This window comes from Anolis sagrei, chromosome 2 (assembly GCF_037176765.1).
Source record: "Anolis sagrei isolate rAnoSag1 chromosome 2, rAnoSag1.mat, whole genome shotgun sequence".
NCBI classification, from domain to species: Eukaryota; Metazoa; Chordata; class Lepidosauria; order Squamata; family Dactyloidae; genus Anolis; species Anolis sagrei.
The window spans coordinates 139,602,072-139,625,129 of NC_090022.1; positions in this window are offsets into that span (position 1 = coordinate 139,602,072).

A 23,058-nucleotide genomic window follows, 5' to 3' on the forward strand; every position below is an offset into this window, starting at 1 on the left:
CCATCTGCCAGTGGAAACCGCAGCATCAGTAGAACTGATTTCCACTTGGAGAGCAAATGAAACAGATCTAGAAGACCTCAGGCTAGAGCCTAGAGTTTAGATGCACCGTAGTCATTAGATAGTTGCCTGGACACCAGATGCCTTCACAATGACAACATCAAAACCAGAGCAAATTTGAATTGTTTTCTCTTCAAAGCACTGAGCAAAGAATTCAACAGTTTTATTACTGAGGGCCCTTCCACACAGCCCTATAAACCAGAATATCAAGGCAGAAAATCCCACGTTATCTGAGTGTGGACTCAGATAACCCAGTTCAAAGCAGATAATGTGGGATTTTCTGCCTTAATATTCTGGGATATAGGGCTGTGTGGAAGCCCCAGCCCCCCCCCCCCCCCCCCCCCCGGAATATCAAGGCAGAAAATTCCAAGAATATCTGCTTTGAAATTGGTTATCTGAGTCCACACTGCCATATATTCCAGTTCAAAGCAGATAATGTGTAGAAGGGGTCTGAGACTTTCAAAGTTCGATCCCAACAACAATAGTATAAATATGAAAAATCAAATTATTTTCAAATGAAATCACTAGTCATAAAACTTCATTCAATAATATTTCAGATTCCTTAACTCTCGGGGGGGGGGGGGAGGGTGTGCGTTTATAAATGGTTCCCTTAATAGTGCAGAGAAGATTTGTTACCACCAATTCAATCCACATGAAGAAATGCTCCATCTTTGCCATACCTCACTTGGTGTGTCCAATGTCTGTCGCCTTACCTTCAGCTCCCCCTGCGATCAAACCAGTAGAGGTATCTTTGTGCTCCCCTCCTTTGCTCATGCACATATAACAACAGAAAGATTACAAAGTGCAGCAGAATCTGTTTCAACACATTAAACTTTCACAGGCCGTGTAAACATTACAAAACGTAGTACAAAGTGTAATAAGGCCAATATAAATACACCTGGCCATGAAGTGTGATATTGACTTTAGTCTAAGATATAAGGTTGTCACAGGCAATCAACTACCTGAAAAGCTCATATAAATCAATGAAGTTGGAACAGTTGATAGAGGTGCTATCTTGCAGGGAGTGCATTTCCCAGATACTGGTTTGTCACAAAAGTAGCTGATCTTTTCCACCTTTTGCCACTTGGGGGTTCTGGAGAAGGGCCCATATACAGTTTCCTCAACTCACACTCTTCTAGTAATGTTTAGCCTGCAGAAGGGAAGGTTGAGAGAAAACATGAGGAGGGCCATGTATAAATATGTAAGAGGAAGTCATAGGGAGGAGGGAGCAGGCTTGTTTTCTGCTGCCCTGAAGACCAGGATGTGGAGCAATGGCTTCAAACTACAGGAAAGGAGTTTCCACCTAAACATTCGGAAGAACTTCCTGACTATGAGAGCTGTTCAGCAGTGGAACTCTCTGCCCTGGAGTGTGGTGGAGGCTCCTTCTTTGGAGGTTTTTAAACAGAGGGTGGATGGCCATCTGTTGCTTTCAATGCAATTTTCTTGCTTCTTGGCAGGGGTTGGACTGGATGGCCCACGAGGTCTCTTCCAACTCTATGATTCCATGTTCATTTCCAGCTCCTTGTCTCTCAACCAAACTGGGGCTCCCAACCGTTCTGGCAACCACCTATGTGTCTCCAAGGAGCTATGGATACTGTTGTTGTCTATTCCATTTCACCACTTATGAAAAACAGCTACAGGCCAAGAGGTATCCTTTGGTCTAAAACCCAGAAGTTGATTGTTTCCATTCTTTTAAAAATCCTGAGCCAGCAGAATCCCAACTTTTACTGGGTGCCATTAGTTTCTAATCAGCTCCAGGAAGTACATGAGTATTTATTTCTCAATGCGCCCCCACCCCATCCCTGTGAATTGCATTTGTTGAAAAATTGGCCACTATGTAGCTGCAAATCACAGGAGTCGTTGGCTGTATTTGAGAGGAAGGACTGGCAAAACCACCTCTGCGGCCTCTTCTACACTGCCATATAAAATCTAGATTATCTGCTTTGAACTGGATTATATGGCTGTGTAGATGTATATAATCCAGTTCAAATCAGATAATGTGGATTATTTGCTTTGGTAATCTGGAATATATGCCTATGAAATTCATGCAGTTGTCATTAGCCAACAAATAATTTGAAGTCACATACAACTTAAAATAAAGCTGGTAGTAACTTCTAGGTTCTGTTTTCCGCAGTCAGAGAAGGCCTTTAGTCACTCCTGAAATCAATCAAGGATGGATTTTTATCATTGGGTGTGTACGTGGGAATTTCACTCCCCCTCTTTTTCAGGAACGCAAGAGCTTCCTGTGTCCAGTTAAGTGCCAAAACATCTGTGGGAACCACTTGCAACCTACAATTTCCACCTCACACCTCAATTTGTGAGGAAACCAAGAGCACTCCAGGTCACGAATCCTGTGTTTGAAGAGTCCCAAGCAAGAAGAAAATGTTTTTCAGTTTTCTATGAACCATTTCCAATATGAAAACCTCCTATTCATTTATTATGTAAACTGATATAATGATAAAATTGAGACAATGAGAGTGATGGGTTATTTAAGCTGTATTTTTGGTTATTTTTTATTTGGTATTAAGTTTTTAGTTAGGTTGTTTGATGTATTCTGTTTTGATGTAATTTGGTTACATGTTCTTTGTAGGCATTGAATGTTTGCCATATGTGTTGGAAACTGCCCTGAGTCCCTTCGGGAAGATATGGCGGTCTACAAATAAAGATTATTATTATTGTTGTTGTTGTTATTATTACTATTATTATGTTGGTGATGATGACATTCCTGCTGCTGTTGCATCTGAAAATGTTGGCTTTTTGGAAGAGAAAGTTTTCTCCTTATTTCCTATCTATCATGTTTATTCATTTATTTTATTCTTTATTTTGTATTTCTCTGTTACCTTTCTCCCAGAGAAATGAAGGTGGCTTCCAAAAACAATACATTAAAAGCTTGTATTACACAATGTGACAACAATTAAAATCATATGATACATTTAAAAATCTATGAAAAACACACACAAAAGTTGAAAGATACATAAATCATGCCCAATTAAAAAAAAAACCATCCCTTTTTATCCATTAAAAGCTTGCTTCAATAAAAATGTCTTCACCGACTTGTGGAAGGAAAGCTGGGGGCGGGGAGGTCTGGGTTCTCATAGAAAGGCATACAAGGGGGCAGGAGTAGCCACTGTGGTTGCATCTATATTATAGAATGAATGCAGTTTGGCACCACTTGAATTGCCATGGCTCAATGCTATAGTTCTACAAAGTCTTTACCCTTCTCAGCAAAAGAGTGCTGGCACCCTCCCAAACTATAGATCACAGGATTCCATAGCATTGAACCATTACAGCTAAAGAGCTGTCAAACTGCATCAATACTACAGTGTAGATCAGTGGTTCTCAACCTTCCTAATGCCGTGACCCCTTAATACAGTCCCTCATGTTGTGGTGACCCCTAACCATAACATTGTTTTTGTTGCTACTTCATAACAGTCATTTTACTACTGTTATAAATCATAATGTAAATATCAGATATGCAAGATGTATTTTCATTCACTGGACCAAACTGGGCACAAATACCCAATGCACCTACATGTAAATGCTAGTGGGGTTGGGGGAGGATTGATTTTGTAATTTGGAAGTTGTAGTTGCTGAGATTTATAGTTCACCTATAATCATTCAAAGAGCATGCTGAACTCCACCAGCGATGGATTTGAATCTAATTTGCCACACAGAACTCCCATGACCAACAGAAAACACTGGAAGGGTTTGGTGGGTATTGACCTTGAGTTTGGGAGTTGTAGTTCACCTATATCCAGAGAGCACTGTGGACTCATGTAATGGTGGATCTGGACCAAACTTGGCACAAATACCCAATATGCGCAAATGTGAACACTGGTGGAGCCTGGGGAAAACGGACCTTGACTTTTGGGAGTTGTAGTTGCTGGGATTTATAGTTCATTACAATCAAAGAACATTCTGAACTCCACCAACAATAAAATTGGCTCAAACTTCCTATATGGAATTCCCATGACCATCAGAAAATACTGTATTTTCTGATGGTCTTTGGCGACCCCTCTGACACCCCTTCGCGGGGTCCCGACCCCCAGGTTGAGAAACACTGGTGTAGATACTCCTTGAGATGGCGTCCTCTCCTGTCCTCACCAAGTGAGCCAGGAGCCTCTGGTGGCGCAGTGGGTTAAACCCTTGTGCTGGCATGACTGAAGACTGACAGTTTGGAGGTTCAAATCTGGGGAGAGCGAGGATGAGCTCCCATCTGTCAGCTCCAGCTCCCCATGCGGGGACATGAGAGAAACCTCCCACAAGGATGATAAAACATCAAAACATCCGGGCATCCCCTGAGCAACGTCCTTGCAGATGGCCAATTCTCTTACACCAGAAGCAACTTGCAGTTTCTCAAGTCACTCCTGACACAAAAAAACCCCTGCTTCTGTTAGTTTGGTGTAAGGAGATGCTGTCTTTCAGATAGTTTGAACCTAAATCTCATCTTTCTCGTTATAATCTCTTACCATTCTTCACCCTATGTTGGCTCTAGTTGTATAAATCCCCTTCTCTAGGTCTCTTTTCCACTTGCCACACTCACACTAAGCCCAAAGAAAACACTGTGTGGGCTTCAATGGAAAGTATGTTGAAAATGCAGTCACATTGCATTGGAAGTTTTGGGTGTGTGATAAGCTTGCCTGTCTACCCATGATTGACATTTTGGCGTTTGTTTGAAGGAATTAGGCCAGGAAGAAAAATTAATCCCACCGAGGAATATGACAGGTAAAAGCTTTAAGGGCACAATGCTATATTCTCCTTTTGCCTTCAGGAAATTTTTAATGAAAGGTTCAGGTTGTCATCCCTTTTGTTTGCTGGGGTTACTCTCCTGCATTTAAAAACAATCAATTAAAGCAAGGTGTTCAACTGGCAAAGCATTTGCTGAACAGCTTCTCCATATGAGGAAAACCTTCACATTTGAAAGGCTGGTTCTTCAACTTGCCTACTCAAGAGTAAGCTCTACAGCCCTCATTGCAGGTTACTCTCAAATAAGTGCATGGGACTTTGGTCTCTTGATCTTGGGCCACTTACTCTTTCTCAGGATCCTTCCACACAGTCCTATAACACAGAATATCAACGTAGAAAATCCCACAATACCTGCTTTGAACTGGGTTATCTGAGTCCACACTGCCATATGTTCCAGTTCAAAGCAGAAAATGTGGGATTGTATTCAGCTGCGCAGATGGGGCCTCATCCTGAACTACTTCACAAGGTTGTTTCCAGAATACATGGACAGGGTGGGACCAGAGCCATTTATATTGGTTTGAGCTCACTTGAAAAACAAAATAATAACAATATAAATTAATTGATCAAATGGGTATTAAGTGCTGGGGAAAGTTAGCAACTCTTTTGGACTATATTGTATAAGACTTTGAATTACAAAGGCACAATAAGGGAAGGAACCAAGCTCTACGAACTGGGCTGATCAATATCAACTTTCAGGACCTGTTTTAATTACTTTCCCCTCACACACTAACCTTTTCAAAATAATCCTTTGTTCGCTTTGAAAAAATGACTACACCAAAGGTCCTGATGCATCCAACTCTGATTCATAGTTTAACAAGGCTTATTCCCATTCTGAAAAGGAGAAAGCACAAAGGTTTGGCTTCAGAGCCTTTCTGTGGGCACACCCAATCCTCCATTGGACTGAACCTGAGACCTATGGATTTTTTTTCACTTGTGTGTATTAACTATCTTAAAATGCAGCTGTCTGAGAAAAGATTTCCAATTTTCCTCATGTCCAATGGCTCCCTGTGACTGTATCAGAATAAAGAAGGGATGAAGGAATGTGGGTTACTTTTTGAAGCATAATTCTGGTTTGTCAAGACAAAATGACAGGTAATTGTTTCTTATGCCCCACTAATCCATATGTTTGGAGGTAAAGTCCTCCAAACATATGGATTGGTGCAGAGCTTGGAAGCTTTCATTTTGGACTACAACTCTCATTGTCTCCCAAGCAGCGTGATCCAAGTTGACGTTCAAACTTTGGCCTGGGTCAGCCCTCCACATTCACTGGGATTAGGGACACAGGACCACCTATGAAAGTGAAAAACCACGAATAACAAAATTGCTATGTTTTACCCAAAAGAACAGCTCTGTAAGAATGTCTAAGTCATTCCACACGAGTCTTAAATTTGACCATGCAGTCCCACTGGAAGACCTAGGCACCTTCCACACAGCTGAATAAAATTCCACAATATCTTCTGTGAACTGGAATATATGGCAGTGTGGACTCAGATAACCTAGTTCAAAGCAGATATTGGAAATGCCTGCCTTGATATTCTGGGATACAGGACTTCGTGGAAGGGCCCCTGGAGTGTCCTAGGGCCCTTCCACCCAGCCCTATATCCAGGAATATCAAGGCAGAAAATCCCACAATACCTGCTTTGAACTGGGTTATCTGAGTCCACACTCTGATAATGTGGGATTTTCTGCCTTTATATTCTGGGATAAAGGACTGTGCAGGTCAGTAGCCAGGATTTTGATTCGGGGGGGGGGGGGGAGGCGCTGAGTTTGATTTGGGGGGGCGCTGAGTCTGAGTGAGAGAGGATCTACCCTAGCAAACCTTTTGTATCATTACCCCAATACCCCCATGCATATGAGATATATTGAGCATGGTGATCAGATCATGATATGAATAAACATAACAGTTTAAATAATGTACCAGTAAGGCCTTCTCACGGACCACCCTGAGACAAAAATGTAATCTAGCATGATTGGAGGAAGTTGGTTCTAAGGTCACATTGGAAAATCTAGATTTCTTCCAGGGAATGTTTTAAATCGAACATGTAAATAATCAAATCTACAAAAGTGAAAACTGCGAATGTGAAGGAATGACTATACTTTCAGCTGGTGGTGGAAACTGCATTGAATCCCATTTTTGGGAGATAGCTGGGATAATTACAAATAGTACATAAATTGACCTCTTTTGCAAATGAATTGCCACATATCTGAACCACAATATAGCATGACCCCTGTACCCAAAAACCAACATACACAGTTTTACTTCTTCATTTTTAATCTTCTTTACACACCATGCCCTCTTCTCAGTGCCTGTCATTTGTCCATTAAAATAATAGGGGTGAAGGGAGAACTCTGCATGCTCTCAGAGGCGCCCTTCTCTTTCTTCTGCTCTCAAGGGGGTGGCACAGTGGACACACGGACGAGTTGAGTCAAGCAAAGAAGGCTTTATTTGCTGATCAGCAAATGGCAGACAGTTGGCTTGAAGCATAAAGAAATGCCAAAGATGGGGCCGTGATCTTTTATCATTTACAACTGATCAAACAACACATTTTGATTGGTGTTTCCAGTTTGTCTCTTTCATTGGTTTATTCTTCACTCATTGTATTCTAATTGGCTCATTATTCTATACATGCAAACAGCTTGAGATGGAAATGTAATGAAACTTCATGTCTCTAGCTTTGACCCTGACTTGCTTGAGCAAGTCTGTATCTCTAGTTTCTAATACAAAGAATTCAGAAAGGAGCTCTTTTTCTTAAAAAAATCCAAAAAAAAACTGCTGCATCTGCTCTTTTCCTTTCTGGACTACAACTCCTATTATCTGTTTTCAGACTACAGCCCCTTATAGGGGTTGCTATCATCACCAGTTTTGCATATGCACAAAAAGTCCAGGAATGTGTCCCGTGTGGATATGGAGGTCATACCCTGCTTTGAAATAAGTGGATGGAAAGGGACTGTTGTTGTTCTTGATGTGGTTGTGTACCTTCAAGTCATTTCTGAGCTATGATAAGCCCTAAGGCAAACTTATCACGGAGTTACCTCAGCAAGATTAATGAGGGAGAAGGTTTACCTTTTCCTACCCATGGAGGTCCTTCATATGGGGGTCCAGTCAATGGGGATGATAGTTTTCCTGGGCCTGTCAATGGGAATGAGGGTTTTTCTGGGCCTGAGTCAAGCCCAGGCCTTGCTTGGGGCCCTTCCACACAACCATATTACCCAGAATATGAAGGCAGAAAATTCCACAATATCGGCTTTGAACTGGGTTATCTGAGCCCACACTGTCATATATCCCAGTTCAAAGCAGATTATTTATTTATTTACTTACTTACTATGTTTGTATACCACCCTTCTCAGCCCTTAGGCGACTCAGGGCGGTTTACAATGGCAACGATTCAATGCCCAAAAACACCATAAAACATTTAAAAACATTAACACATAATAGAAAACCATAACAAGAATACTAAAAGCATACATCATTTGCGTCTCCTAATAAAAACATTTTCCCATCTCGTCATCCAGTCGTTCCAATTCCTATGTCTTTTACCTTGCATTTTCTAACGCTTGCTCAAACAACCAAGTCTTTGACTCTCTTCCGAAATGTTAAGAGGGAGGGGGTGATCTAATGTCCCCAGGTAGGGCGTTCCATAGTGAAGGGGCCACCACTGAGAAGGCCCTGTCTCTCGTCCCCACCAAAACTGTTTGTGACACAGGCGGGATCGAGAGCAGGGCCTCCCCATGGGATTTTATTCAACTGGATGGAAGGAACCTGAGATTGAGAAAGTGTGACTTACCTGAGGTCAACCAATGGCCTTCCAGAACGGAGTGGGGTTTGAATTCTGGTCCAAAGTCCAGTGCTCAGTCACCTTCTGGCTTCTTTCCTGCTTTAACAGAAACCAGGGCTTCAGCTGGGGAGATCTTAAATAATAACAGCAGCAGCAACAAATCCCATACAAACCATAGGTAATGTGAAAAGTACTGAATATTTTCATGAAGCTAAAACAAGCAAATAAAAAATAATTGAAAGATCTAAATCAATCCCACTGGGAGAATATATTTGATTTTAAAAGACATCTCTATACCACCTTTTCTAAAGAAGCTGTTCGTTGTCTTATGATGTTAATGTATCATAAAATATCCAATATCTGACTGCTGTCTCACATGAGCAATTCTACAAGTATTTTCCCAGAAACTTGATGTATCTCCACCAGACTGAAAAGAGTGAAAATGCATTTTTTTCTTGCCTACTGACAGCAGCAGATACAATTGGTGCGCTTCTGCTTGATAAATGAAATAAAAAATCTGTGACTGGAGGCTGATGTTATATAGATTAAATTTTTTCCAGTTTGGGGCTCCTGTGTGAGCGTGTTCGCAATCATTACTCCATTTTGTTTTGTTTTGTGTCTTTTAAAAAACATATAGTAGAGTATCATTCAAAAGACTCATTCTTGGAGCAAAAAACAATTTATCTCCTGTAACATTTTATATGACCTCAGTAATTCTCATCTGAAATGCTTTTATGACTTTATGGCTTCAGTAAATGTGGAGAAAACTAGTTTCCGTCTTCTTACATCTCCAGCATACATTACTTCTGTGTCGGCACATTTTATTCAGCTTTCTTGGCATGCAATCCCACCGTGAGATTATCTTACAGAAATCTTTTTTAAAATGTCATATTCAATATCGCCATTAATCTTGTTTTACAAATGCATTTCCGTTTTTAAAAAAAATCCGAGAAACTGATTTTAATATCTTCTCCTGTTGCCTCTTGAATGTATTGTTCTTGGCCCCCAGTTCCATCAATATTTTATAAATGTGTGTGAATATATCTTTATTTCATTTGAAATTGTCCTATAAACCTTTGAATGTCATTATTTGATGTGTAATGCAAAGTCTTAACAGGATGGCTGTCATCTTTTTCACATTCATATTCAGATAACATGAGGAACTTGTCTTGTAAATACCTCCAAACAAAAAGATTCCTTTCTTTAGTCAGCCTAAATCCAATTTGTTGTCTTTATTAGAGTAGACCATTTGTACTCATGGGATTTACATAAGATATATATATATAGAGAGAGAGTTGTGTCAGGAGTGACTTGAGAAACTGCAGGTCGCTTCTGGTATGAGAGAATTGGCTGTCTACAAGGACGTTGTCCAGGGGATGCCCAGATGTTTTGATGTTTTTCTCATCCTTGTGGGAGGCTTCTCTCATGTCCCCGCATGAGGAGCTGGAGCTGATAGAGGGAGCTCATCCACCTCTCCCCGGATTCGAACCTGTGACCTTTGGTCTTCAGTCCTACCAGCACAGGGGTTTAACCCACTGCGCCACCGGTGGCTCCTAGTTTAATAATTGATTCAATGGCTACACTCTGGTTGGGATGGACAATTAGATTTAATGGTAGATTATGTGGCTCTCCAACTTTAATGGACTGCAGTTCCCAGTAAACTCCACATTAGTAATCTCTTGTGATTTCACCCCAAAAGCTGCAATCCTAATGGACGTCCTTGAGTCTCAGGCCCCTTCTACACTGCAATAGGGAACTCTAGTGGCGCAATGGGTTAAACACTTGTGCTGCTGAACTGCTGTTTTGAAGGTTGGAAGTTCGAATCCACAAGACGGGGTGAGCTCCTTTCTGCCAGCTCTAATTCCTGCCAACCTAGCAGTTTGAAAACATGCAAAATGTGAGTAGATGAATAGGTACTGCTTTGGTGGAAAAAGGCAATGAGACACTCCAAGCAATCTTGTCAGCCACATGTCCAGGTGGTAACAACACAGGCTCCTCGGCTTGAAAATGGAGAAAAGCACCACCCAGAGCCAGAGACGAGCACTGCCTCCAGATGCCAGAAATGAAAGGAGAAGCCGTGCCTTTGTTTGTGTTTGTGTATCTTATGTAATTGTACAGGCATTGAATGTTTGCCTATATATGTAAATGCTGTAATCAACTCTGAGCCCCCTAGACAAGAAATGTAAATATAAAATCCAGATTATCTGCTTTGAACTGGATTCAGTTCAAAGCAGATAAAATGGATTTTCTGCTTTTATAGTCTGGATGATATGGCAGTGTAGAAGGGGCCTAAGTCTAATTGATCTCATATAACTTATTTCTGGGCCAACATGCTCAGGGTATGCCTTACTACTCAAAGTAGCAGTTTGCCATTTTGACAAGCTACTGATGAACCTTAGCACCATACCTTCTTTATAATACATTATTTTATAGTGCAAATTGGAAACATTCCAGTTTAAAGGTGTAGACTTCACTTTGGCTTCTTATGTCTCATTTTTCTTCTGCAGTGGTATGAACACCACTGAGCACTCAGGCCCCTTCTACACTGCCCCTACATTCCAGGATCTGATGCCAGATTATCTTCTTTTATTATTTTATTTTACTATCTAAAACATTTATATTCCGCCCTTCTCACCCTGAAGGGGACTCAGGGTGGAGCACAGCATATATATGGCAAACATTCAATACCGGGACATGAATTCATTATGTGCATATATAAACATTAAAAACACTTGTCTCAATATTAAAATACACTGTTTAAAACTGTCTTGATCATTCTTATTCCAGATTATCTGGCAGTGGAGACTCATATAATCCAGTTCAAAACAGATAACCTGTAGAAGGTGGTCTCGGTCATATTACTTTACTATCTGGAATAACAACAAAGGATCTTCTGGATATATACCCATATTAGGGTGGTACCAGAATTTTCGACATTCTGCTTAGTTTAATTATTAAGAAGGAACCTGAAGTACATTCTCTTTCCCATTATATGTGCATAAACAATGGTAGGAGCAGGCACAACATAAAAGATTTCCCCTCCCACTCCTGACACTGGGGCCCTTTTACAGTACAGAAATATGACTATGATTCCACTTTAATTGCCATGGCAAAATCCTATGAAATCCTGAGGTATGCAGTGGAGGGTGAGACTTTCTCAGCCAAGGAACTAATTCGCTGCCTCTGACCAAACTATAATTCCCACTGGATTCCACAGAATGCAGCCATGGCTATTACAATGGAATAATAGTGCTATAATTGCCTATGTGATTGACAAAAGGGCAGGAAAGAGTTCTGACTCCCACTTGTCCAGCAATATGGAGGAAAGTTCTAATACAAACCACAAAACCACCCTCACCATCTCAAATTATGTTGCTGGGAAAGACTAATGAAATCTAAGAAATGAGTGATGTGCAAAAGTCTTTGTGCTGCTGACCACGCTTCTTGGAATGATCATGTGGGCACATTAGAATTTTTAAGGAAGGATGCCATTAAAATTGGCTGCAATCATAGCTGCAGCTAGTTCCTCTAATTTCTCAGAAAGGCACCCTGTCAATGAACCTGAGCACAAGGCAGAGGTGGGGCCTGAGTCTGCATTGCCATTTCTGTTCAACCATTTCTCTTTTTACAAACGGCCAATCCAGTTAAGTTCCCCACACTTCCTAATTCATTTCTCCAGATTTATTCTACTCAAAATGATAGAAAATATTCTTATTGTTCTGTGCTTTCAAGTCCTTTCTAATGTATTGTTATTGAGAAATTAGATGCTCAAAATTATAAACTATGAGGTGCAGTTCCATGGGGACATAGCTTACCTTTTCTATTTCATCCTGCAATAACCTCTCATAAATTTCCTTGGAACCTTTCCTCACTCCACCTTGGACGTCAGTAAATGGTTCCCCAAATTATCATAATCCTTTCACAATGACCTGGGAGACACCAGGGGTGGGGCACACCACGGGCTTGTGTCAAAGCTTCTAAGTCATTATCCCTCTTTCATCTGATATGATCTGGGTTATCTTTGGGAATGTTTCCACTCGCATTTCCCAAGCTAGACTCTCTTGTGACACCCATTGAGATGACCATCAGCTTAAAGCACCTATTTTTTTTAATCGAGACTAACACCATGGTGTCAACCAGGGCTAAAATATTAAACCCATTATCGATTGCCCCACCACATTCCTTTCTGATTACGCCCTACTCATGGGCAAATCAATAAATGGATACATTCTTCAAAATAGTCCAATGACAGCCTGAAAACCACACATACCCTTGTCCAATGACAGTTTATTACAGTTTCCTGCCACAGCAAGGACCAATTAGCGATGACATAGGATGGAGCCCTAGACCAATTAGGGAGTGGATTCTAGCTGGACACTTTCTGAACCAATCAGAAGCTAGCACAGTATACTTGAAGAGTTCTCAAAATACAGTAAATATGCTCTGTTTTTGCAGTTGCCATGTGCCAGTTCTTTGGAGCGCTTTCTCAACAGACATCCTCTCTGGCGATTGAGAACAAACCTCTGATTTTGCATTCAATCCATCTGTGTCCCATCTGGCCTTCTGGGAAGCTCCATGAGCCGAACTCTGAACCTGAGGTTCCTGCGGAAACGGAAATTACACAACACAACATTGACCCTAAAAAGAACCTACAATGGGTTTTCTTTTTTGGCAGAATTTGTTCAGAAAGGGTTTGCCATCTTCTTCTAAAGATGAGAGAACGTGACATACCCAAGATCACCAATTAGGTCATGTGCATGTTTGAACCCTAGTTTCCTAGTGCCCTGGTCAAACTGTTGGGAGTTATTTCCAATAAGGGAAAAACATTGAAATGGTAGCACAGCAACAACAGCAGATCAGATGCTTATAGTACAGGGAGAAGAACAATTGTGCTCAAGCTTAAAAGGTTATAAAATACTTTATTCACAGTAAAGTAAAGATAGGAAAGTAAAACGGGATTGGCTATCTAACTAATTCACAGAAAGACATCATGTCTCTGCCCAGATTTTCAGGAGAATAACAAAATGGAGAACTCTGAGCCTTGCCATGTGCTCAAACAATTTGTAAATATTTATAGAAAAAGGCATGTTCCTAAGCACCACCTGTTTAACAAACAATGTAATGGGAAAATAAAGGGGAGACAGTCAGATAGGCCAATTAGAGGAGGACTTTTCCCTGTCAACTAATTCCTCAGCCTAAGTCCTTGATGAGGACTACAAACTTGTGCCAGGCAGTGGGTTAGTTCCATCAAACACCACACAACACTGGCTCTCATAATATACTGGATCCTATCCTAAAATATGAACCAACATTCTCTTGCTTTCTTTCAAAATAATGCACCACCACCACCTCTAGTTTACCTCCCTGGCAGGCCCGTAGCCAGGATTTCGTTTCGGGGGGGGGGTGAGTTTCGGGGGGGGGGGGGGGGCTGAGTCTGAGTGAAAGAGGGTCTAGCCTAGCAAACCTTTTGTATCATTACCCCAATACCCCCATGCATATGGGATATATTGAGTATGGTGATCAGATCATGATATGAATAAACATAACAGTTTAAATAATGCACCAGTAAGGCCTTTTCGCAAACCACCATGAGAATTTCGGGGGGGGGGGCTGAAGCCCCTCAAGCCCCCCCTCCCCCCCCCGGCTACATGCCTGCTCCCTGGTAAACATGGGGCCAAAATGGGTGGTATGACCTTGGATGCCTTGACAAGAGTTCATGGGCTCAGCTGGAAAAAGCGCTGAAGAAAAGAACTGTGAGGTGATCTGGGGTCATGCACTATAATGTAGTGCATTATAAAGACCGTTTGAGTGTTTTTTTCCAAATGGAAAACTGCAACTCTAGTAACAAACTATAAACCATGTCCAAAGAAGAAATTTCTCCAAACTCTATCCTAACCCCCAAAAGAAACGCCTTTGTTAAACTGGCCTAACTAATAGTTCCTGCCAACATTTCTTCTCCACAAACTATTAATAGAGTCTGAATTCCCAACTTCCTTCACATAAGGTTACCCAAGGCAGCTTATCTTTAATGATAAAGTAAAGCAAGAGAGAACCACAGTTTTGTTTACAGCTCCTTGGATTAAACGGGTAATTGTGTCCCATGGTTGATCTTTCCGGTTAAAATAAAATTGCATGCTCTGCCACATTATCCCAGGCCTTCGTGTAAACATTACAGCAATTTCCTTCGTTCACTTTCAACACTTGAAAGGAAAACTTATTGGAAAAAACAGTAAACTGCCAACTGGAGGCCAAGATAAGATGTGATTAAGAGGTAGGCTAGACCTTGCAAAATGGTTGGGATTATTGCTCTCTGAGTCACAGTGCGATGGTCTAAAGAGATTATTTCTGGCAGAGCATTTCCGGGCAGATTTCGCTCAAGAAATGAACAGACATTCCTCCAAACCTTTCCAGATTTGGAAAAAGAATAAATCTTGTCTAGAATCCTTCACTATCTTAATTCCTTATCTTGGTTTGAGAAACTGTCTCCCTCATTACCTTTAGCACTGAATTTGGGAGATCGACTTCCTATTGATTTGGAAGCAAAATGGAACTGCAATGTGAAGCAAAATGTGACACTCGCCACAATCTGTGGTTTGTTGTGGGTCCCTGAGGCACAAAATGCTGAGGTTGTGCATTGCAACTCCACAAAGACAGGGCTGCTAAAACTTCTAAAAATATATAGTCAGGCTTGCCTAAATTACAATGCCAAGAAGTCTCCAGCCAGCATTGGCAGTGGCGTTCTTGGGGCTGTAGTCCACACAAGTAACTTTTCCAAGCTCTATATGTATATGTGTATATGTATATGTATATGTATAAAATTATAGTGTCAGGAGCAATGTGAGAAACTGCAAGTTGCTTCTGTTGTGAGAGACTTGGCCATCTGCAAGGACATTGCCCAGGGGAGATCCAGATGTTTTGGTTTTATCATTCTTGTGGGAGGCTTCTCTCATGTCCCTGCATGGGGAGCTGGAGCCAACTGAGGGAACTCATCCACGCTCTCCCTGGATTCAAATCTGTGACCTGTCAATCTTCAGTCCAGCCATCACAAGGGTCTAACCCATTTTGTCCACATGGTGCATGAATCAGGGCAGTGGTTCTCAACCCAGATGTTTTGGCCTTCAACTCCCAGAAATCCTAACAGCTGGTAAACTGACTGGGATTTCTGGGAGTTGTAGGCAGGGGCGGCTCAACCCATTACGCAAAGTAAGCCGTTGCAGTATAGTTGATTTTGCCCAGGGGCGCTCTTGAGGCGCTCTTGGGGGAAAATAGACCTTGACATATGCGAGATGTAGTTACTGGGACGTATAGTTCACCTACAATCAAAGAGCATTCTGAACTCCACCAGTGATGGAAATGAACCAAATATGGCACACAGAACTCCCACGACAAACAGAAACTATGAATCAGTGATTGGTTGGGGTGGTGGTGCCAAAATACTGTTTGCTTACTGTTGAAAATAACCTAGGGCTGCCTCTGGTTGTAGGCTAAAACACCTGGGGACCCACAGGTTGAGAACCACTGTGCTAGGGCATTAGAGGGGGAAAAAACACCTTCTTTCCTGTTATAGGCTTCTTCTAATCCTATGGGTTTTCCGGAAAGCAAGGTGTAAAAGGAGAAATGTTGCCATTTTTTAGTCACAGCCTATAAGTACACTAGTAGTACAAAACACCCTGGTTTGTGGCTGCAGCCCTAAAGTTCCATCTTTTACCTCTATATAGTACAATAGGGGGTGTTCCAAGAATTCAATAAGTAGAAAAACAATGTCATATGTTTGTTTTCCACGTACTTTTTCTTCCATTTTTCTTTATTTTCTGTACTACCCTGAGAGTAGAAATCAGTAACAATGTTGTTGAGCTACAACTTTCATCATTGCTCACTGTTGGTTATTCCGGCTAAAGGTTATAGTTCAATATCAGGAGGACTCCATGATTTCCATCTCTGCTGTATAGCCCCAAATAATTTTTCAAGACTCTACTTCTCAACTAAGTAGAGCTCCCAAAAGGGGCATTTCCTTCCTAATAGAGGTTGGCTAGGTAGAGCTGTCCATTCTGTTGTAGGTTGCAACACATTGTCTTGGATATGAAAACTTGGATGGTCCAATAGTTGGAAGCAAACCAAGGCTACTTGGAAATAAGGCAGTGGGTGCTGATTTTGAATCAGTTGGCACCCCCAAGTATACAGGTGTAAATGAGAATAATTAAATGAATGTGTGTTAATACATGAACATGTGTCCGATCTAAAAAGAACCTGTGCCCACTTGATTTCTAAGTCTACAGTATGCCAAGAGCAGCTGACCCACCTAATACGAAAAGTTCAAGTGGGAGGGAGAAAATAAGAGCACACTATAGAAGTGTGGTTTTGATAGCACTGAGTGAAGGTGTTCCTATTGCTACTATTTCAGGCCACTGGCTGTTGCTCAATGGTTGCTTTTATATTGCGTTATGTATGTGTTTGTTTTATATTGTTTATGATGTTTTTTTATGAATTTTAATGTTATATTTTAACTATATTGCTCAGGCTTGTCCCCATGTAAGTTGCCCCGAGTCCCTTCGGGGAGATGGAGGCAGGCTACAAAAATGTTATTAAGTGCAGAACTGGATTAAGTAGAGCTGAGCTTTAGAGGCAAAGCACAGCAACATAAACTTAAACACTTCCCAATCCTGCACAAAACTTCAGGGAGGACAAAGGAAAAAGGCCAAGGATAGGAGCTCCTTCATTGAATGCTATCAAAAGTACTTGAGCTTTAGGCTGATATACGATGATGCTTATAGATGTTCATTGTGCAACTTGATATATGTATTGTAATCAGTGCGCATGGCATTTTATACAGTACAAGAAGACAGAGACCCATCTACACTGCCATGTAATGCAGTTTAGAACAGCAGTTTAGTTCAGCTAAACTGCATTATATGAAACTACATGAATCATATAACGCAGTTTATAACGGTGGCACAGTGTATTAAACTGCTGAGCTGTTGAACTTGCTGACCAAAAGGTCACCAGTTCAAATCTGGGGAGTGGGATGGGATCCCACTGTTAGCCCCAGCTTCTGCCAACCAAGCAGTTCTAAACATGCAAATGTGAGTAGATCAATAGGTACCTCTAGGGTGAGAAGGTAACGGCACTCCATTCAGTCATGCTGGCCACATGACCTTGAAGGTGTCTACGGACAACACCAGCTGTTCAGCTTAGAAATGGAGATGAGCACCACTCCCCAGAGTCAGACACGACTGGACTTAATATTAGGGGAAAACCTTTACCTTTACCTAACTGCATTATATGGCAGTGTAGATGGAGCCTGAGGCTCATCTAGAAACTAATGAGAACTGGTTTGTCACAGCACTTTTTGGGGGTTCTTTGTTCAGCAACAAGCCAACCCCCTTCTTCAGCAGAAGCACTCTCTTTCTAATTAAGGACAGACAAGCACAACTTGAATCTTCAGTAGAAAACTTTATACAGCAGTATTTACATATATCTAACAGAAGTTCTTGATTCTTCTTTAGCCTTTCTTTTCAGCATTCCTAGTCAGTTCATACCTTCTCCATAGTATTAGCTTCTTTCTAGTTTTCTTCATTCATCCTTAAAACTTAGAATCACCATCTCCAACAGCTCAACACTCTGACGACAGCAACAACAACAACACCTACAGAGAAGCTTGTAATTTTTATTATGCTTTCAACTACTCCACCCTGGCTATAAATTACTCAGTGCTAGCCAAGTGATTAAATCGTTAATGCTTGCTGCTGGGATGGACCTGATCTTTATAACTTATTTTCACTTTAGAAATGATGGAAGGTTACAAAACTCCGACATCGTTCAGTTTAAACCTGATGCTAGGCACGAACTTTATTCTTCTTTTTGACTTAGTCCTTCTGATTGGGGCTGAGGGGAAATGATGCCCAGCGTCATCTGAAGGATCAGCGATTCTCCAACCCTACTGAGAATTGTGATGATGGTGATGAAAGAAGGATGGCAGTGATGAAAGGAGGATGACAACTATCATTCCTTTGCCAGTGTGCAGTGCTGATGTCAAGTTTTTGAATTGCTCAGTTGGTTAATTCTTTTCTAATAACTGTGTAATATGAACATAAAGTCACCAAGTTTCACATCCTGGTTCCTGAGATGTCAATGACATCACAACATGCCTCTTATGTGTTTGCATTCTCACACTATGTGCTTACATAATGGACTTTCTCACAAAGCTGGGAACAGTCCCACCCCCTGCCCAACACACACACACACACACACACACCTGCAATAACACTTGTGCACAGTCTAATACTTTGGCCATGCACAGCAAGTGTCACATGCAGGTGGAAGATATTATAATACCTGCTCTATTTCATAGGGTGGAGAAAGCCTGGCAGATTCGGTAAGCATCCCTTGACGTTGAAGAGGTTGGGCTCTTTTGACTTGTGTACACAGTACCTTGGCCAGAGAGTTCTTTTTTAGTGTTTATTTTAGGTTTTGTAGGAGGGACATCAAACATGAAGAAATAACAAGTGGTGTAACATTTATATTTTGCTATAACTCCTGATCCCATTGCCATGAAAGACTATATTTTTATGTTATCACATTAGGAAAACATTTCAGGTTGAATGGAGACAAAGACAAGCAGAAGTAGGAAAGGGGTGGTACTAAAATGTCCCTTTCCATCCTAGGAGTCCTTTCACATTACACAATCATAGTGTCACAATTCCACTTTATCTTTTTCTGAAGTCCTGTTATGAAGGAGGTGAGGTTTGAGCAGACAATGAGTTTGGCAAGGAAAAGATTAAACCAGGCTTAATTTTTAGGGTGGAGAATAGTAATAGGAACTATAGATGCACTCGACATTTGTCAAGTGGCTGGCCCTATAGGTTGGTGCTGAAATCTTAAGTCAGAGAAAAATGAGGAACAGCAAAAGCAAAGCCGCTTTGACAAAAAGAAAGAGGAATGAAGGAAAATTAGAAATATGGACGTACCTTTAAGATGAAGTCTCCTTCTTGGGAGGTTTTTAAACAGAGGCTGGATGGCCATCTGTCAGGGGTGCTTTGAATGCAATTTTCCTGCTTTTTGGAGGGGGTTGGTCTGGATGGCCCACAAGATCTCTTCTGTTGGAGCATGCAAGGAATCAGTGTGTGTTTGTGTATCAGCTGTAAAATAAGATGCATAAAGCTGATTGGTTGGGCAATGCCCGGGAAGATGGCTGAGCGTGGGACTTTTGGATACTCTCACATTTTTGTTCAGCAGAAAGAAGAGAGAAGCAGAGAGAGACTGAGTTTGGAGTGTGCTCTCCCTTCATGAGCTGCTGAAGGAGTTTATCCACATGGACAAAGAAAGACCATTTTAAATCTGTCATAAAAGGCCATTATGTGTGTTGGTGTAGCAACTGATCACATTGTAAATCTGTTGTTCTGAATTAAGAAGAATAAACTACTTGTTCTTTACTGTTTACCTGTGTGGCATATTTTCTTTCTCTGGCAAGACAGTATGTGGGCTGATCAAACATGAACTACACATGGTTTATTTTACATTACACCACATCTTCCAACTCTAGGATTTTATGAACTGGTTTCTTGTTTTTGCATGAGTTTTTGTGGACATAAACCCTTCTTCTTCAATTGCAGTTACAAGTGGAATTCAGTCCTTAAGTATCAGGCATATTTATACCATTGTGGGAGTTAGGATAAAATGCAATCTCAGAAAGATGCCAATCATGACCCTCTCATTAAATCATCAAAAGGCTGCGTAAGGTTATGCAAGTCTTTCAGATCTTTACAGTGGTTGGTTGGTGCCAATGTGTGAAAGCAACAGATCTGCTTACAAACCATCAATTTCCCAGGTTTCAAAACTTCCTATGGAAGAAATTATGTTACGTACTGTTTTCTTCTTGCCTGAGGAACAGCACCAAGGGAATAGGATAATGGCAACAAGTATTTTTGGTTTTGTAAAAACTGATTATGCCTATTAAAATTGTCTGATTTTGTTGCCTGGCTTTTTTCAATTGGATCCCAGTTGATCCTAGTGGAAAAGAAGCCACAGCTTTAGTTAAATGCTCCTGGGGTTTTTATGGTGAGACACACTCCCTAGAAAGGAAGGTTTTGTAGATAACCATGTTACATCCCACAAAGTCCCCAAATACAGACAATGGTGACAACTAAGTGACTAGATTGGGAAATGGCAGGTGGCTTATCTTTTCTACACTGTAGACTTAAGTTGCTGAAACAGGGCTTTCCTTTCTATAAAGAGCCCTGGAAACTGTAATTTTATGTGGCTGGAACAAGGCAATTCATAACACTCTTGTCAGACTGTATTTGTCAATATTACATGGCTGATGCCACAAAGCATGCTGAAATTCTGCAAAATTGTTTAATAGAGCAGTCCTGGGAGACTGGCATTGCTTACTAGGTTGGTTGGGTTGAAGTGACAAGAGCTATGGTCTGACATATTTGGGTTGGGGAATGGGTTTACTTTGAAAGAATTTGCCCATTGTGATTTATGACAGTTTGTTCTATACAGCTAGGAAAGAGAGAACTGAGCAAAGCACCCACAAGTGCAGCCCCGTCCTATGCCACTCTGGATTTTAGCCTGACCCTCAAAGGGGGTCTTTAAGCTGCTGAACTTATTTTGGGGATAGGATTCATCACCTTAAAGTTCAGACTAAAATCTAGCGGGGATTCACTAGCCCATGGACATGGAAGCCATTTGTATGCAAACTTATGAGTATCTGCTCCCTTGAATTTCAGTAGACTGAGCTATGTCTAACCCTGCCTAAGAGCAGGCTGTTAATCTTTTCTGTTCCTCTTTAGCAACAGTATTAAATTTTAGGCAGGAGCCATCCATCAAATCTCAGCACCTTGTCTTTCTGGCAAAGGAGTCTCTAAATCTTTAACCCTGTCTATGCTTGTGTGAACAGAAAGAGAGAGGCTGGTAGAGTTTTACCTCCTTTCAGCAAACCAAGGATTTGTTGATTTGCATGTATGAGTCAGCAAGGGAGAAAGGTTAACCAGGAGGAACCAGAGTGTGGTTTTCACGGGGAAAGAGATTTTGCTAAAGCAAACATAAGGGTTTTTTTTCATGTCAGGAGCAACTTGAGAAACTGCAAGTCAGTTCTGGTGTAAGAGAATTGGCCGTCTGCAAGGATGTTGCCCAGGGGACACCCAGATGTTTTACCATCCTGTTTGTCATCCTTGTGGGAGGCTTTTCTCATGTCCCTGCTATGGGGAGCTGAAGCTGATAGAGAGAGCTCATCCGCGCTCTCCCCGGATTCAAACCTGTGGTCTGTTGTTCTTCAGCCCTGCCGGCACATTATGTCACTTTGTTCACTCCAGATCCTTACAGACGTATTGTACCCCAGACAGCATGGCTAGCAGAAGTGACAAGAGCTATGTTCTGACATATTTGGGTTGGGGAAGCCTATCCATTACAATACTGGGGTAAATAATAACCTGATCTGGTACAGTTTTCAAAGGCAACACCAGTTATGCAGGGATGGACTCAAAATGTTTATGTTGAAGTGCAACTCACAGAATTTTTCACCATTGGCTGTGATGACTGACGCTGATGGGAACTGTAGTCCAACTACATCTAGAGGAGCAAACAATCCCCACCCTTGAGGTAGAAGAACGAATCTAGGATTCTTACAAAAGGAAGATGACTTTCTGGTTGAATTTGAAGCATAAAGTTGGAGCTGTTTGGCATCTAAGTGTCTGATTGAGCTGACACAAATGAATCCAGAATGAATTTCATTGACTTCCTTGAGGAAATAAAAATGTAACTTGTACAAAAGCTTAATTCGCTACTCTAATGTAGATTTGCCTACACAATCTTTAGTTTCAACAACAACCCATTTATTTCACTTACTGATATCTGTGTGTACTGAACTTTCTTCATTTAATTATATCGAGTTTTGATGTGAAAGAAAGGTAACTAAATATTCACATTGGGCTACAAAAAATACCAAAAAGAATTGGGACATATAGCTGTAGGAAGGCTTAGGCTTGATCCCTCGTGGAAGTGGTGGGAACTGGGAACAGTACTGCCTGAAATCCTGGAAAGGCACCACCAGTCAATGCAGATGGTACTAAACATTATGAAGCAATCGTTGTTTTGTGTATAAAGAAGTTTTTAGTGTTCACAAATGAAAAGGAAGACAGGTGTAGCTTAACCATCTGTGCAAAAAAGCTGTTCTTCTGGAATTTCCCCCTTCTGCAAAACATTTCCTTTAACCAAAGCAAAGTGATCACGTAATAATTAAACTAACGCAGTTGTATTCCCATGACTCAGTTTTGCAAAGCAAAGTTCATTACACATCCCTTTTTGCATACAAAAAAAGAGAGACTAAACTTGGGCTTGGAGGTAGGATCCTTTCGGTTCCAGCGTTCTTGTGCCAGGACATTCTATTATGGCAAAGGAACCAGTGGCTGCTTTGTTCTAGGATGAATAAGGCCACACCTTCCAACTGCCTGGGCTTGGCAGGGGCAGTCCCAATTAATCC